The 13,825-nt window shown below is 42.8% G+C and overlaps 1 protein-coding gene across 4 annotated transcripts in view; it reads right to left on the bottom strand.

The window, feature by feature from the left end:
* CNNM2 (cyclin and CBS domain divalent metal cation transport mediator 2) overlaps nucleotides 1-13,825 on the bottom strand; it is a 152,872-nt gene that overhangs the window by 43,614 nt on the left and 95,433 nt on the right. Inside the window, exon 3 of one of the 4 annotated variants that reach the window (XR_014296038.1) lies at nucleotides 3,421-3,439. The exons of the other annotated variants lie outside the window; for them this stretch is intronic. The gene's annotated coding sequence lies outside the window, so the exon portion shown is untranslated. Of the gene's footprint in view, nucleotides 1-3,420; nucleotides 3,440-13,825 lie in introns of those variants that run through there. 4 annotated transcript variants of the gene reach the window in all.

The raw sequence follows: 13,825 nt of genomic DNA, 5'->3' as shown, positions 1-13,825 counted from the left end.
TGCCAGGGAGCCTTTACCAGAGAGAAAAAGGCCTGTGTCTTTAGACAGAGTCTGGTTTGTCCTCCCCCAAATAACACCTCCCCCTCTTTTGAATACCCACTTCTGGAAATGATGCCATGAGATCTCCAATCACCCAGGCTTAAAACTCTAAATCACCTTTGTCTCTTCTCTCCATTTCTCCCCACCCTTTTTTTTTCCCCTTTTTAACGAAGAGTGAATGAATGGATGGATACCTACGTGAAATAATGTGTATAAAATGCATGGTTCAGGGACCTCCCTGGTGGTCCAGCGGTTAAGACTCCACGCTTCCAGGGAGCTAAGATCCCACATGCTTTTCGGCCAGAAAACCAAAACATAAAACAGAAGCCAAATTGTAACAAATTCAATGAAGACTTTTAAAAAAATTGGTCCACATCAAAAAAAAAAAAACAAAAAGAAAGAAAATGCATAGTTCAAGGAGTAGTTACAGAACTACCACCGAGGAGGGACTAGAGGGGACTTCAGGGGTATGGGAGGCAGGGGCAGGAAGGCGCCAGGGCGCGACAGGAGAAGCAGCTAAGTCGGATAAGCAGACGTAAGCAGGTTCCGAGGGGAGCACAGGCCTGCCTGTGGCCTCCCAGGTAGGACCTGTCAGCAACCCCTTCTCTGTTAATAGCAGGTCCCCATAAAATAGATGACCTGGTGGTCCAGCAGCGTATTATCTCATGATGACTCAGTGGCAATACAACCTCAGAACAGGGGAAGCAATGCTCCTACTACATTTAGCCATATGTGGAATAGTGTGTTCAGGTCTGGGTCTTGCATTTTGTAAGAGGCAAACTGAGGCGAGAACTACCAAGATCTCGTAAGATGTATAAGCAGTGGCCCGTGAGGAGGAAATGAAGGCCAGAGACATTGAGCTAGATGAGAAACCTGGGCAGGGATGAGACGGGACGGCAGCCTTCAAATCTCTGAAACAGAAGTAACCATCTGGTTCTTGTGGCTCCTCCTCAGCTGACAATGCTGCCCGTGTACTCGAGCCTCGTTTACCACAAGGTCAGTTGTTTCCCTGCTTAGATCATAAACTCTTTGACCTCTGTGTTATTCATCTTTGTCTTACTCTTCATCCGCAGGCCCCACCAAGCCTAGCATAATAACCTAACACTCCTACATACACAAAGGTAATACTTACTAAACTGCAACACAATCGTATCATCCTATTACTCAAAAAGTGCTCATTTCCCGGGCTTCCCTGGTGGCGCAGTGGTTGAGAGTCCGCCTGCCGATGCAGGGGACACGGGTTCGTGCCCCGGTCTGGGAAGATCCCACATGCCGCGGAGCGGCTGGGCCCGTGAGCCATGGCCGCTGAGCCTGCGCGTCCGGAGCCTGTGCTCCACAACAGGAGAGGCCACGGCAGTGAGAGGCCCGCGTACCGCAAAAACAAAAACAAAACAAAACAAAACAAAGTGCTCATTTCCCATCAACAGCTAAATTTGAAAGAAAACATCTTCAAGTGGGGTTCAAAGGCCATCATACGCCTCTTATGCTCTCATTGTCCCGGCCAATCAAATGACTTGATTTTGTCCAATCATAACCTCCATGGGTTTCCTCATCCTCACAGAAGAGGTAAGAAGGAGCCTCTCCTCAGGGGAAGCAATCAGCGATCACAGGAGCCCGACTCCTGCACACACAGCCCTGACACAGCCCCGCCTCAGCTACACCCGGGCCCGGGGAGTGCCTGGGTCTCTACACCCACATTACTCTTAACAGTAGATAGGTCCTTACCCTATCCATCTCCCTCTCAGTTCAACAGGTGCAAAATCAAAAGAAAAAGCAACCCTGAATAACAAGCTATAGTACACAAAAGCAGCTATTTTCTCACAGATTTTTGTAATGAATACATGGATGAATTCTTACACATGCCTTGCAGATCTTCTACTGACTCATACGGTGACAGATCTAGTATTATGACATGAGTACCATGGTAAAGTTTGCTTAAGGAGAAGCAACATGATTTCATTCAGGGAGCTATCACCTTGCTATTTCTGTCCTGTTTAAAGCTAAAAAAAAAAAAAAAAAACCCCACAACCTTCATGTTTTTTAAGTACTTATTTTACCTCACCATCCCAGCCACAGCTAAGTGCATTTTTTCCAACTGAATTTTCCCACCATAAAATACACCAGAAAAATGTGACACAGATCTTAAAATAGTCCTGTATAAATAATCCAGGAGTATATCTATAGAAGCACTTGCTGTATATAGAAATACACTGGTTTTAAGTGATGATAACTGTTGCTATTTCAGGAGACAAAAGCCCTCTTTTATCAGAAGTTTTACTACTTCTAAAAATTCCAGTGGCCACCAGCTAAGTGGCTGACCAAGATCTCCCTAGCAGGACAGCTTCTCCGCTCCAGGTATGTGGGGTTCCTCAGCCATTGACACTCCAAGTTAGGTCACATCTGCCAGGAGTTTTACTAGGGTGGAATATGGAATCATGGTTTCCTAAAAAATAATCTAATCTTGCGGGGTGACAGTAGGAGTTTTTGATGCAGACAGTATTTCTTAATAGGGCCGTTTCCTGGGTAGAACCCTGAATTTATCTACTAATTTAGATTATAACAGCTTTCAGGGAAATTCGTTGACCAAGCTCTGAAAGTAAGAAGGGCAATCGTTCACGGAGGTGCTCAGCCTCTAAGGGACTTAAAAAAAAAACAGAAGCAAAGCCTATGCCTTCCCTGAAGGTTGACTGCAGAGACCTGGGCACAGTGCAGGGAGCCCCCAGGAGTCAGAGCACCTAGGTTGAGTTTCCCAGGGCCCAGCCTCAATGCTGCTCCCTGGAGGTTACCTCTCTGATTGTCCCAGGCTTCCTTCTATTTGCTATAAATACCTGTCTCTTAACATTTAAACTAAGTTTGGTCCCACCTGCCCATTCTTAACTGTAGTTTCTTATTCTGTATCCCTAAAATAGAAATACCTGAGGGACTTCCTTGATGGTCCAGTGGCTAAGATGCCGTGCTCCCAATGCAGGGGGCCCGGGTTCGATCCCTGGTCAGGGAACCAGATCCCGAATGCCGCAACTAAAAAAAAAAAAGATCCCGCACGAAGCAACGAAGATCCCGCGTGCCGCAACTAAGACCTGGCGCAGCCAAATAAATAAATAAATATTAAAAAAAAAAAAGAAAAGAAATACCTGAAAGAGAAAAACATTAAGTTGAACATATCTTTTAAGACAATCAATGTTTAAAAGAATTATGTTTGTAGATATCTTTAGAATGTTACTATTATTTTTGACTGGTTGAATTTCACTTCTCCATAAATCTCTCTGATGAGTTAGATTAGAAACATACACTGAGAAAATCCAATCCACGTGGTTCTCAGATTTTGACAGCTGTATCCATGGAGATTTGGGGAAGGTGTGGCTGCCTTCAAGGACATCAGCATTTACATCTGGAAAAGTTCCTGAAATACATGAAAACTACAGATAGCTGCCTGGCACCTCAGAGGCATGCAAATATTCACTAAATGAGCGAATCCACACACTTATCTAAATCCTTCGAAAGTAGTTTTACCTTCAATCTATACAACTTTCCAGGCTAAAATCGTATTTGTCCTACAGCTAACTACCTCCTGCACATTTCTAGGTTTCCTCTCGACTTATGTTTTAGGTTACGTCTGGCCTTATTTTTTGAGGTAGCAAATCACATCTTCTCTCGGTCACCATTATTACACAGTGAAGACTCCATCTTCTTACAGTATGCCCAATATTTCATCTAAGAATTTAAGCTTCTCTGTTTTTAATATAAAAAATCATCTGTCACCTACAATTTTCCCATCAGGCATACTTTCATCCACTCAAATATATATTGAGTATGTAGTTTATTCGAGCGTAGGGCTAAGACATATACATGTCTACCTCCTTAAGAAAACATGACTTTTATTTATTTATTTATTTTTGCGGTACGCGGGCCTCTCACTGTTGTGGCCTCTCCCGTTGCGGAGCACAGGCTCCAGACGCACAGGCTCAGCGGCCATGGCTCACGGGCCTAGCCGCTCCACGGCATGTGGGATCTTCCCGCCCGGACCGGGGCACGAACCCGTGTCCCCTGCATCGGCAGGTGGACTCTCAACCACTGCGCCACCAGGGAAGCCCAACATGACTATTTTTAAAAGACAGATTAGAAAAAGATTAATCATATTATAAAAGGACTGCCTTATAAAATGGATCATTTTTAATAGAATTTTATTTTGAAATAACTGTGCATTCTTATGCCATTGTAAGAAATAACAGAAAGGTCCCATGTGTTTTCACCCAAGATCCCACATACTTTTGGGAGCATCCTGCAAAACCAAATTGTGGGACAGCACACCTTAACCAGTATACTGACATCAATACAGTAACGTGCAGAAAATTTCCATCACCACAAGGACCCCCACCGTTGCCTTTGTACAGCCACACTCCCTTCCCTTTCCAACCCCCAGAACAAAACAAGTTAATAGCTTCTCTGGTAAAGTAAGTGCTTAGTTTTCCACTGACAGTGGCTCTTAAGCTTTCGCTTTTAAGTGTAAACAAATACTAAAAAACTCACAAAATGGTGATCAGTAGGAAAACATTTTTCAGTCAACAAAAACCTGTTTTACATGCAACTTCTGAAAACTCAGGAGTGGGCTTCAGTCCTCACAAGATTAACTAACCAGGCTCCCCTGGTTGAGGCACACAGCGGGCAGTTCTACAACTGTGAATGCTCAGATGGGATTGCTTATAAAAAGCAGCAGAGATACCAGCCCTGATTTAATAAATGTCTGCAGAAGCACCTCTGTGGCAATATTTTCCAGGCAGCTCCTCTGGCTTCTCTGAATGGGATGGATTTTTTTTTTTTTTTTTTTTGAGGTACGTGGGCCTCTCACTGTTGTGGCCTCTTGTGTTGCGGAGCACAGGCTCCGGACGTGCAGGCTCAGCGCCCATGGCTCACGGGCCCAGCTGTTCTGCGGCATGTGGGATCTTCCCGGACCGGGGCACGAACCCGCGTCGCCTGCATCGGCAGGTGGATTCTCAACCACTGCGCCACCAGGGAAGCCCGGGATGGATTTTTGATGTGTAAACTTGGATAGGTAACAGTCCCCAGTAATTCAATTAAACGTGAATCTAGGTGCTGCTGGGATGGGATTTTGCAGATGTAGTTAAAGTCCCTAATGGGTCGACTTTAAGAGTAGCTATCCTGGGTGGGATGGACTCAATCTACTGAAGGCCTTAAAAGCAGGGTGAAGGGCTTCCCTGGTGGCGCAGTGGTTAAGAATCCGCCTGCCAATGCAGGGGACACGGGTTCGAGCCCTGGTCCGGGAAGATCCCACATGCCGCGGAGCTCTCTAAGCCTGTGTGCCACAACTACTGAGCCTGCACTCTGGAGCCCGCGACTCACAACTACTAGCCCACGCGCCACAACTACTGAAGCCTGAGCTCCTAGAGCCCATGCTCCGCAACAAGAGAAGCCACTGCAATGAGAAGCCCTCGCACCACAACGAAGAGTAGCCCCCACTTGCCGCAACTAGAGAAAGCCCACACTCAGCAACAAAGACCCAACACAGCCAAAAACAAATAATAAATAAATAAATAAATAATTAAAAAAAAAAAAAAAAAAAGCAGGGTGAAGGCTTTCAGAGGGAGAGAAGACCTTCCACCTGTCGAAAGCTGCTGCAGACCACACCCATGGGGTTTCCACCTGCTCATCACATTCCCTCCCTCATGGCCTGCCCTACCAACTCTGTACTTTCTCTTAGACAGCCTCTGCAATTACATAAGCTTGCCCCTTTTAAGAAAATTCCTTAATGAATGTGGTATCTGTCTTTTACTGGTTCTGCTTGTTGAACCATAACTGACCTACTCAGGATCCACACCACAAAGGGATTTAGGAGGCAGGTACCAAAGGAAAACTAGGATTAGGGAATTCCCTGGCAGTCCAGTGGTTAGGACTCTACACTTTCACTGCTGAGGGTGCGGATTCAATCTCTGGTTGGGAACTAAGATCCCTCAAGCCACATGGTGTGGCGAAAAAGAAAAACCAGGATTAGACGAGGATTAGACTAAGTAATATTTCCCAAACCCAAGACAATGGGTGACTGATTGTCTAGGAAGACAAACTAATATTATGTACTAATATATGCACTAAATGCCTGAGAGACCTGCTGAATGAACTTCCTGGTAGAAATAGCAAGTAAACTAAATTTTCAGAACAAAAAATTAACCTCGATTAAACTGCGATTGTATTTAAAGAAGCTAAATCATTTACTTCAAACCATCCACGTGGACTCTCCTATTAAGGACAGCCCTGTGGGCCTCCCACCTAGCTTAGGATTCCAGGCCACAAATAATAGATGGCCTCGCATTCCCACACCACCACCAGCTGCTCATTCTCTTTTGCTTGTTCTTCAGTCTTGCTGCCAGATACGTTAGCCAGAAACCCAAAGTGAGGCAGTTAATAGAAGATTCCAGTCACTATGTGACTTGCTTAATGGCCTGTCGAAAAGATTTGTGAGAAAAATCTTATGAACCAACAGAATAGAAACTGAAGAGTTTTTTCCATTATTCTCCTCTCCCAGAGTATTTAAAGACTTGGATTTTCCCATCTTTGGGGGAAATATTTTCTTATAAATAGTGAGGCATGCCGGGCATCTCCACTTCATCTTTTTTCGTGGTCTGTACCACTCACTGTACACTCACTGGAATGTTTTCCTAGTAAATGATCAGCAACGGAAAACGTGGCTAAGACAAAGGATGGCTTTCAGGCTGAGATGATGGGAACCTTCCCATCTTTCCCAAGAGATAAGTAGTTCTTCTATAAAACTGAGGGGCTTATTTTTAGAACCAATGAGTCTATTTCTGTCTTTCCTTTAGACTTGTAGCTTTTGTAAGGATGATAAATGAGGACTGAGCATCTTAGTGAGGTAACAGCCCAAAATATTAGTAATTGCCCAACAAACCCAGTAATAGGAGATTCAAAAAAGGGAAATATACATCCACTGCTAAGGTAAGGCCAACTATCAGTGTTTTAATTTTATGATTTGCTTTTCTGTTCCTTCCTTGGGTCTTAGTCTTTGGATCAGTAACATTTAGAACTTTGTTTTGCAGTCCAAAACTCTTGACATCAACTGAACTAATTTCTTGGATGATTTCTACAACACAAGGGGGCAAGATCGGTCATTAGACAAAGCAGACATAAAAACATGGTTCTCTTGTGATAACAGTGTATAAAAATTACCTAAGTCCATGGATATGGTAGCAGAAGGTTCTAAAAACTCAGAAGAAAAGGGCTACAGTTCTTAGCAGGAGAGACAGCGAGGAGTTGTCAGGAAAGCTGCAGGTTACTTTGAGACAGTCAACCCAAATGCAGTAGAGGAACTGTAAAAATCTGCCACAGAAGGAACGATGATCCATAGTCAGAAAAGTAACTGCAGCTTAAACAGGAAACCCTTCTTGTTCAGGACTGTCATGGCCACCGTTTGCAAAAAGTGCAGCTATTGATTAATGCAATGTAGTGTCAATTAGTTGTATATTCCTGAGGTCTTTTATCTGTTGTAGCTTTGTCTTTTTCTTTTTCTTTTCATTACATCAGGTACATTGCCCTGTAAATTGTGGTAGTGGTACCAGGAATAAAAAATAAAGGAATTTTTAACTTTTACAAAAAAAAAAAATTACCTAAGTCCAGATGACGTGCCAAAAAACACTACAGACGAAACCACCCCTTACAACATTTGCTTTAGGAGCAGGCATTTTAAGGAGAGAAGTGAGGCCATCACTTTTTTTAAAACCTGCTTAAAGGGAAAACTAAAGGCTGGTTTTATTAAAGAAAACCTTATCCCCTTTTCTTACTAAAGTCTCCTCTTTTCAGAAGTCCTTCCTGATGACCTCGAGTTGTAATGAGGAAATGGAATTGCTATTTTAAATTATTATACAGTTAATATAAGTTAATAATTATGTATTATCATATAGTTAATAATCACAAGATATGAGGGGAAAGGGCTATCGAAATGATCAAAATATCACTGAGTCCTGGAGTCGCAGAGAAAAATGAAAAGTCATCTAGTTCAAATTCTCATCCAGTGCATTAATCCCATCTGCAAATTTTGAGCAAATAATAAACTTGAAAAAATATAAAGGGAGCAAAAATAATGAGTATTTTTCTTGCTGACCTGAGATAATAGAAGTCCTAGCATTTTACTCTTCTTTTTCCTGTCCCTAGAAACCTCAAGCACTTCATCATCACCACAGAAGAGAAAAGATGATACATCAGGGCTTCCCTGGTGGCGCAGTGGTTGAGAGTCCGCCTGCCGATGCAGGGGACACGGGTTCGTGCCCCGGTCCGGGAAAGATCGCACATGCCGCAGAGCGGCTGGGCCCGTGAGCCATGGCCACTGAGCCTGCGCGTCCGGAGCCTGTGCTCCACAACGGGAGAAGCCACAACAGTGAGAGGCCGGCGTACCGCAAAAAAAAAAAAAAAAAAAAAAAAAAAAAGATACATCAGATGACTTTAAAAACCAAACATTTTCTGTTTAAAATTCCTTCACAATTCCTTCTCACCACTCCCATTATCTATCTTTCCTCCCAATATCTCTTAAAAATGTGTCAGAAACAAAAGAAAGAAGTTTTTGTATTTATTTTTTTAATTAATTAATTAATTTGGCTGTGCCTGGTCTTAGTTGTGGCACGCGTGATCTTCGATCTTCATTGTGGCATGTGGAATCTTTAGCTGCGGCATGAGGGATCTTTAGTTGCAGCATGCTAACTCTTAGTTGCAGCATATGGGATCTAGTTCCCTGACCAGGGGTCAAACCCGGGCCCCCTGCATTGGGAGCACAGAATCTTAACCACTGGACCACCAGGGAAGTCCCAGGTTTTTGTATTTCTATAAGGAAAAACATCCATCAATAGAGAAGCCTGGTTAAATAAATTCTTGTAAATCCATACAATGGAATACTATGCAGCCATTAAACAGGACCAAAGTAGATCTCCCTAAATTGTTATGAAAATTTACCCAAAATAGATTAAGGGAAAAAAACTGGAATATTTTACATAGTATGATCCTATTTGTATAAATTGTATATGTATAGGAAAATTCTGGCAAGCAATAGTTGGTTAGCAGACATTTGGTCCTATCCAAAATGTCCGTAAGATATCCTTGATATTCAGTCTTGTCCAAAACCATTTGGCATGGCCCAAATATGCTCAGGACATTTTGGACAGGACCAAACGTTCTACAGGGGAAACAGTTAACAGTAGCATGTTGACTGAAATTTGTAACCATTAAAAGTTTGTGTCCTACAAACAATAATTCTGATAAAGTCTATTTTGTGTGATTGTCATCAAAAAGTAAAAAAGAATGGAGATTTATAACCACATGCACTACATTATTGTACATAATTCTAACAAGAGAGAATGTTTGACTAGGAATGAATGAGAACAGAATCCTCTGGCAACATCAGATGCCTCCTAAGCACCACTTCAAAATCCTCTCGGTCCCACTGCTTACCCCCTTTCACCCCTTCCACCGCCACAGCGACCAGTTCCGCACAGGCTCAGATTGGCTTCATGCCCGTGTGACCAGTGCAAACAGACATCATCTCATATACAGCTCATGGCCCAGCTGACTGCATCTCTCACTTCTGCCTTGGGACTTCTCCTGAACAGAGAAGGAAATAATGCCCATGGGAAAATACATCCCCCTCTGTACTCAAGCACCACTCTGAGAGCATCTCACAAGGCTCCTTTAGGTAGGGGACTTCCCTGGTGGTCCAGTGGCTAAGACTCCATACTCCCAATGCAGGGGGGCCAGGGTTTGATCCCAGGTCAGGGAACCAGATCCCACATGCCGCAACTAAGAGTTCACATGCCGCAACTAAAGATCCCGTGTGCTGCAACTAAAGATCCTGCATGCCACAACTAAAAGATCCCATGTGCCACAACTAAAAGATCCCAAGTGCGACAACTAAGACCCGGCGCAGCCAAATAAATAAATAAATATTTTCAAAAATAGAAGTCCTAGGTAGGAAAGAACACCTGTTGCCTGTAGCCGAAGTTAACACACTATCACATCCTTGAATTTTCTTCCCTTCCTTCCCATTTCACTTCCCTTGTCCTGAACTCCTGCTCCCTGGGATCCTAGTCCAAATAAACGTCCCAGCATGCAAGCCTTTGTATCAGGCCAATGTTCAGGCTAACACGCCATCGGAAGTTTCTCTACTGACCAGCTTCTGGCTTTGTACATTTCATCCTCTTCTGTTTCCATGATACCAGTGTGTCTTAACACCTCTGGCACTAGTATCTCGATACAATGCTGGTTTTGTACCTTTGTGTCACAATACCAGGTGAGCTGGCACCGTGCAGGAGTATTTCTCGAGGTCATTCCTACACTGGGATGGCTAGCAATAACTATACATTGAAGTGACTGCAAATCCAAACTAAATGTATCCCCAGCTCAACTTCCCCACAGCTAGGTTCCAAAAAACACCTGGGACCATTCCAACATTAGAGACAAAGAGTGAAAGAGGGTAATTAAAAATGCCAAGAGAGAAATTTTGATCAATTGTAGTTAAAATATCTGGATTTTGCAAATTTTACAAAAACACATGACCATGTAAATAAACACATCTGGCTAGGGCCCATGCATGTGAGAAGCATTTAAGTTTAAGGTTAATTAGCTTTATGGTAAATCTGCTTTTCACTATGTACTAATCAAGTAACTAACAAAAGTAGACAGAACACAAAGACTGAAAAGGATCAAATCTATACACTACCACCATCCCCAGTCTAATCTTCTCTCCTAAACTTCAGAGATAAAAATATTCCAATTGCCTACTTGATCCTCTTCACTTGTCCTATGAGCATCTCAAGTTCAACACGCCCCAAACTAAATCTATCATCTTCTTTACCAAACTTGTTCCTTCACTTCTATTCCTCTTTCTGACTAATGGTACCAGAATATATCAAGTGTGAAACTGTGGGAGTCATCTTAGATTCCTCCTTTTTCTCTAGTTTCACCCTGCTATGGCAAACTGGTTATACACTGTGTTAAGCTGTTGAGTTGTAAATTTAAGACCACCTCTTAAGTATCTATTGGATCGCTCCCATATTGAGACATCCCCAACACCAGCTCACCTTAGTTACAGGCCCTCAATATTTCTCTTCTGGGACTTCCCTGGTAGCGCAGGGGTTGAGAATCAGCCTGCCAATGCAGGGGACACGGGTTCGAGCCCTGGTCCGGGATGATCCCACATGCCGTGGAGCAACTAAACCCGTGCACCACACTACTGAGCCTGCGCTCTAGAGCCCGCAAGCCACATCTAGAGCCCATGTGCCACAACTACTGAAGCCCGCGCTCCTAGAGCCCGCGCTCCGCAACAAGAGAAGCCACCGCAATGAGAAGCCCGCACACCACAATAAAGAGCAGCCCCTGCTCACTGCAACTAGAGAAAGCCTGCGCGCAGCAACGAAGACCCAACATGGCCAAAAATAAAAAATATAAGTAAATAAATTTATGTAAAAAATATATATATTTCTCTTCTCAACTGCAATAACCTTCTAACTTCTCTTTCTAACTTTAATGTAATCTCCCAAAGCCACCTCCCTGATGCCATAGTAACCTTTCTTAAAAGCAAATCTGAACGTGTTATTCTACTGCTTAAAATTCTTTAATGGCTTCCCATTGCATTTGGGATAGTTTAAACACTTCAGTATGGCCTACAAAGCTATCATGACATGATCCCTAGCTCTTTCTCTAGCCTCATCTCCTACATCTTTGGTCATTCAATGTCAGAGAACACTTTCTGTCACTCTCCTGTGCTATTTTACGGTTCCCTCTGCCAAGAACACCTTCCTCCCCTTGGCTCCTTTACTCTGATTCTCCTTCAAGGATGCAATTCAACTATCAACTCATCCTTGAAGTCTTCCTAACCTCACCTATGCCAATTGGGTTTGATGTCCTGTCTCGGCGCTTCCATAGAGGCTTCATTAGCTCCACCAGAGGATTTATTATCCTGTATCATAATATTCTCTCTCCTATACTATATTGTGAGATTCTTGAAGTCAAGAGTTCTCTTTTATACCTAAAGCCTCATAAGCTAGCATGGTGCCAGGTATATAATACTGTCAATAAATGCTGAATAAATAGCTCAAATTAATCATAAGAAAATGAGAAGGGGGATGAAGATTAGGGGAAAAAAAACAGTATTATCTCTGCAAGCTCTTGTCATAAGAGGAGATTGTTTTTCTTCCTGGGACACAATGCAGTAAACGAGGCCAATCAGTGACTGCCAGTTGATTGTAATTTTTAGCAACAGTTTCCCAGAAGAGTGACCAATTGTTCTTACCTAATCTAAGGCCTGGTACATAAAAGACTCTCATTTCCTATTTAATTTAATTTTACTGATTTTATTATTTCAGCTCCTATTGGCACCAAATTCTAGAAAAGTTACAATAGAGTTTGTCCCCAGATGAAGCCAGCTTGAAAAACAAGTACAAATCAAACCCTGTGCTCCTTCCTGTTGGGCTTGAGAATATCTTCAAAGAATTTTCATTGTCTTCTTAAATACACAACTTGAATTCAGCCTGGAAACCGAGACTCAAATATTGAAATACGATGGTTTGTCAAGTTAAAAAAAAAAAGAGAGAGAGAAAGAAATGAACTTAGCTTATTAAATGAATGAATGTTCAAAAGAAGTCAACGTTCATTTGCTTACACAAAGATTCTTCAAACACCTTTTGAGGTATCTGCCCCTCAGTCAAAATGACAACATGTCTTAAGCCTTCTGGGAGTAGGTACAACAACTGCCTGATAAGAACATCACCTTGGTTCCTGACAACACCCAGAAAAACCTAGGTCATCCTTGGTCACTACTCCCTCACCTAAAAAGTCAGTTTTAGAGCTCAAAGATGTGTGCTGGGACCCCAGAGAATAATGTCAGTGACTAAGGGCTTAAACTAAAATTAGACAGATCTGGGTTTGGATCCTTTGGTTCTGCTACACACTAGCTGTGTAACCAAAGACAAGTCATTTACCCTCTCTTGGCCTCTCACTTTAATCATCTGTGAAACAGAGATAAAAATCCCAAGTTTCCATGAAAATTGAATGAAAAAGTTTAGAATTTAACACAGTACCTGGCTCATAGCAAGTATGCAATAAACGATAATGATTATATTCTTTTTTTTTTTTTTAACAGAAAGCTTTTAGAGGTGCTTTATTTATTTATTTATTTATTTATTTATTTATTTATGGCTGTGTTGGCTCTTCGTTTCTGTGCGAGGGCTTTCTCCAGTTGCGGCAAGTGGGGGCCACTCCTCATCGCGGTGCACGGGCATCTCACTATCGCGGCCTCTCGTTGCGGAGCACAGGCTCCAGACGCGCAGGCTCAGTATTTGTGGCTCAAGGGGCTAGTTGCTCTGCGGCATGTGGGATCTTCCCAGACCAGGGCTTGAACCCGTGTCCCCTGCATTGGCAGGCAGACTCCCAACCACTGCGCCACCAGGGAAGCCCGATAATGATTATATTCTTGATGAACTTTCTCCTGGTTCCGGAAGCTAATAATCATCTCAAATGAAGATGTATAATACTATTAATATCTATAGAAATAGGAACTTGGGATCACTGGGAATATTCAGCTACAAGCTGCTTGTTTTAAAATAGAGGCTACGGGCTTCTATGAAAAGGGTAATTTACATCACCTGAGCATTCAATCCTACTCAGGCTTGTTTTAAAGTTCTTCAGCATAGCAACCCCACAAATTGTTCACTCTGTTTCTCAAAACCAAAACTTCGCAGCTGGGTGGATTCAAATGGGTTATGGAGATTGTCCTCCCTCC

This window comes from Mesoplodon mirus (assembly GCF_964341445.2).
Source record: "Mesoplodon mirus genome assembly, chromosome: 2".
NCBI lineage: Eukaryota > Metazoa > Chordata > Mammalia > Artiodactyla > Ziphiidae > Mesoplodon > Mesoplodon mirus.
This window is presented reverse-complemented; position numbering and strand designations above follow the sequence as displayed.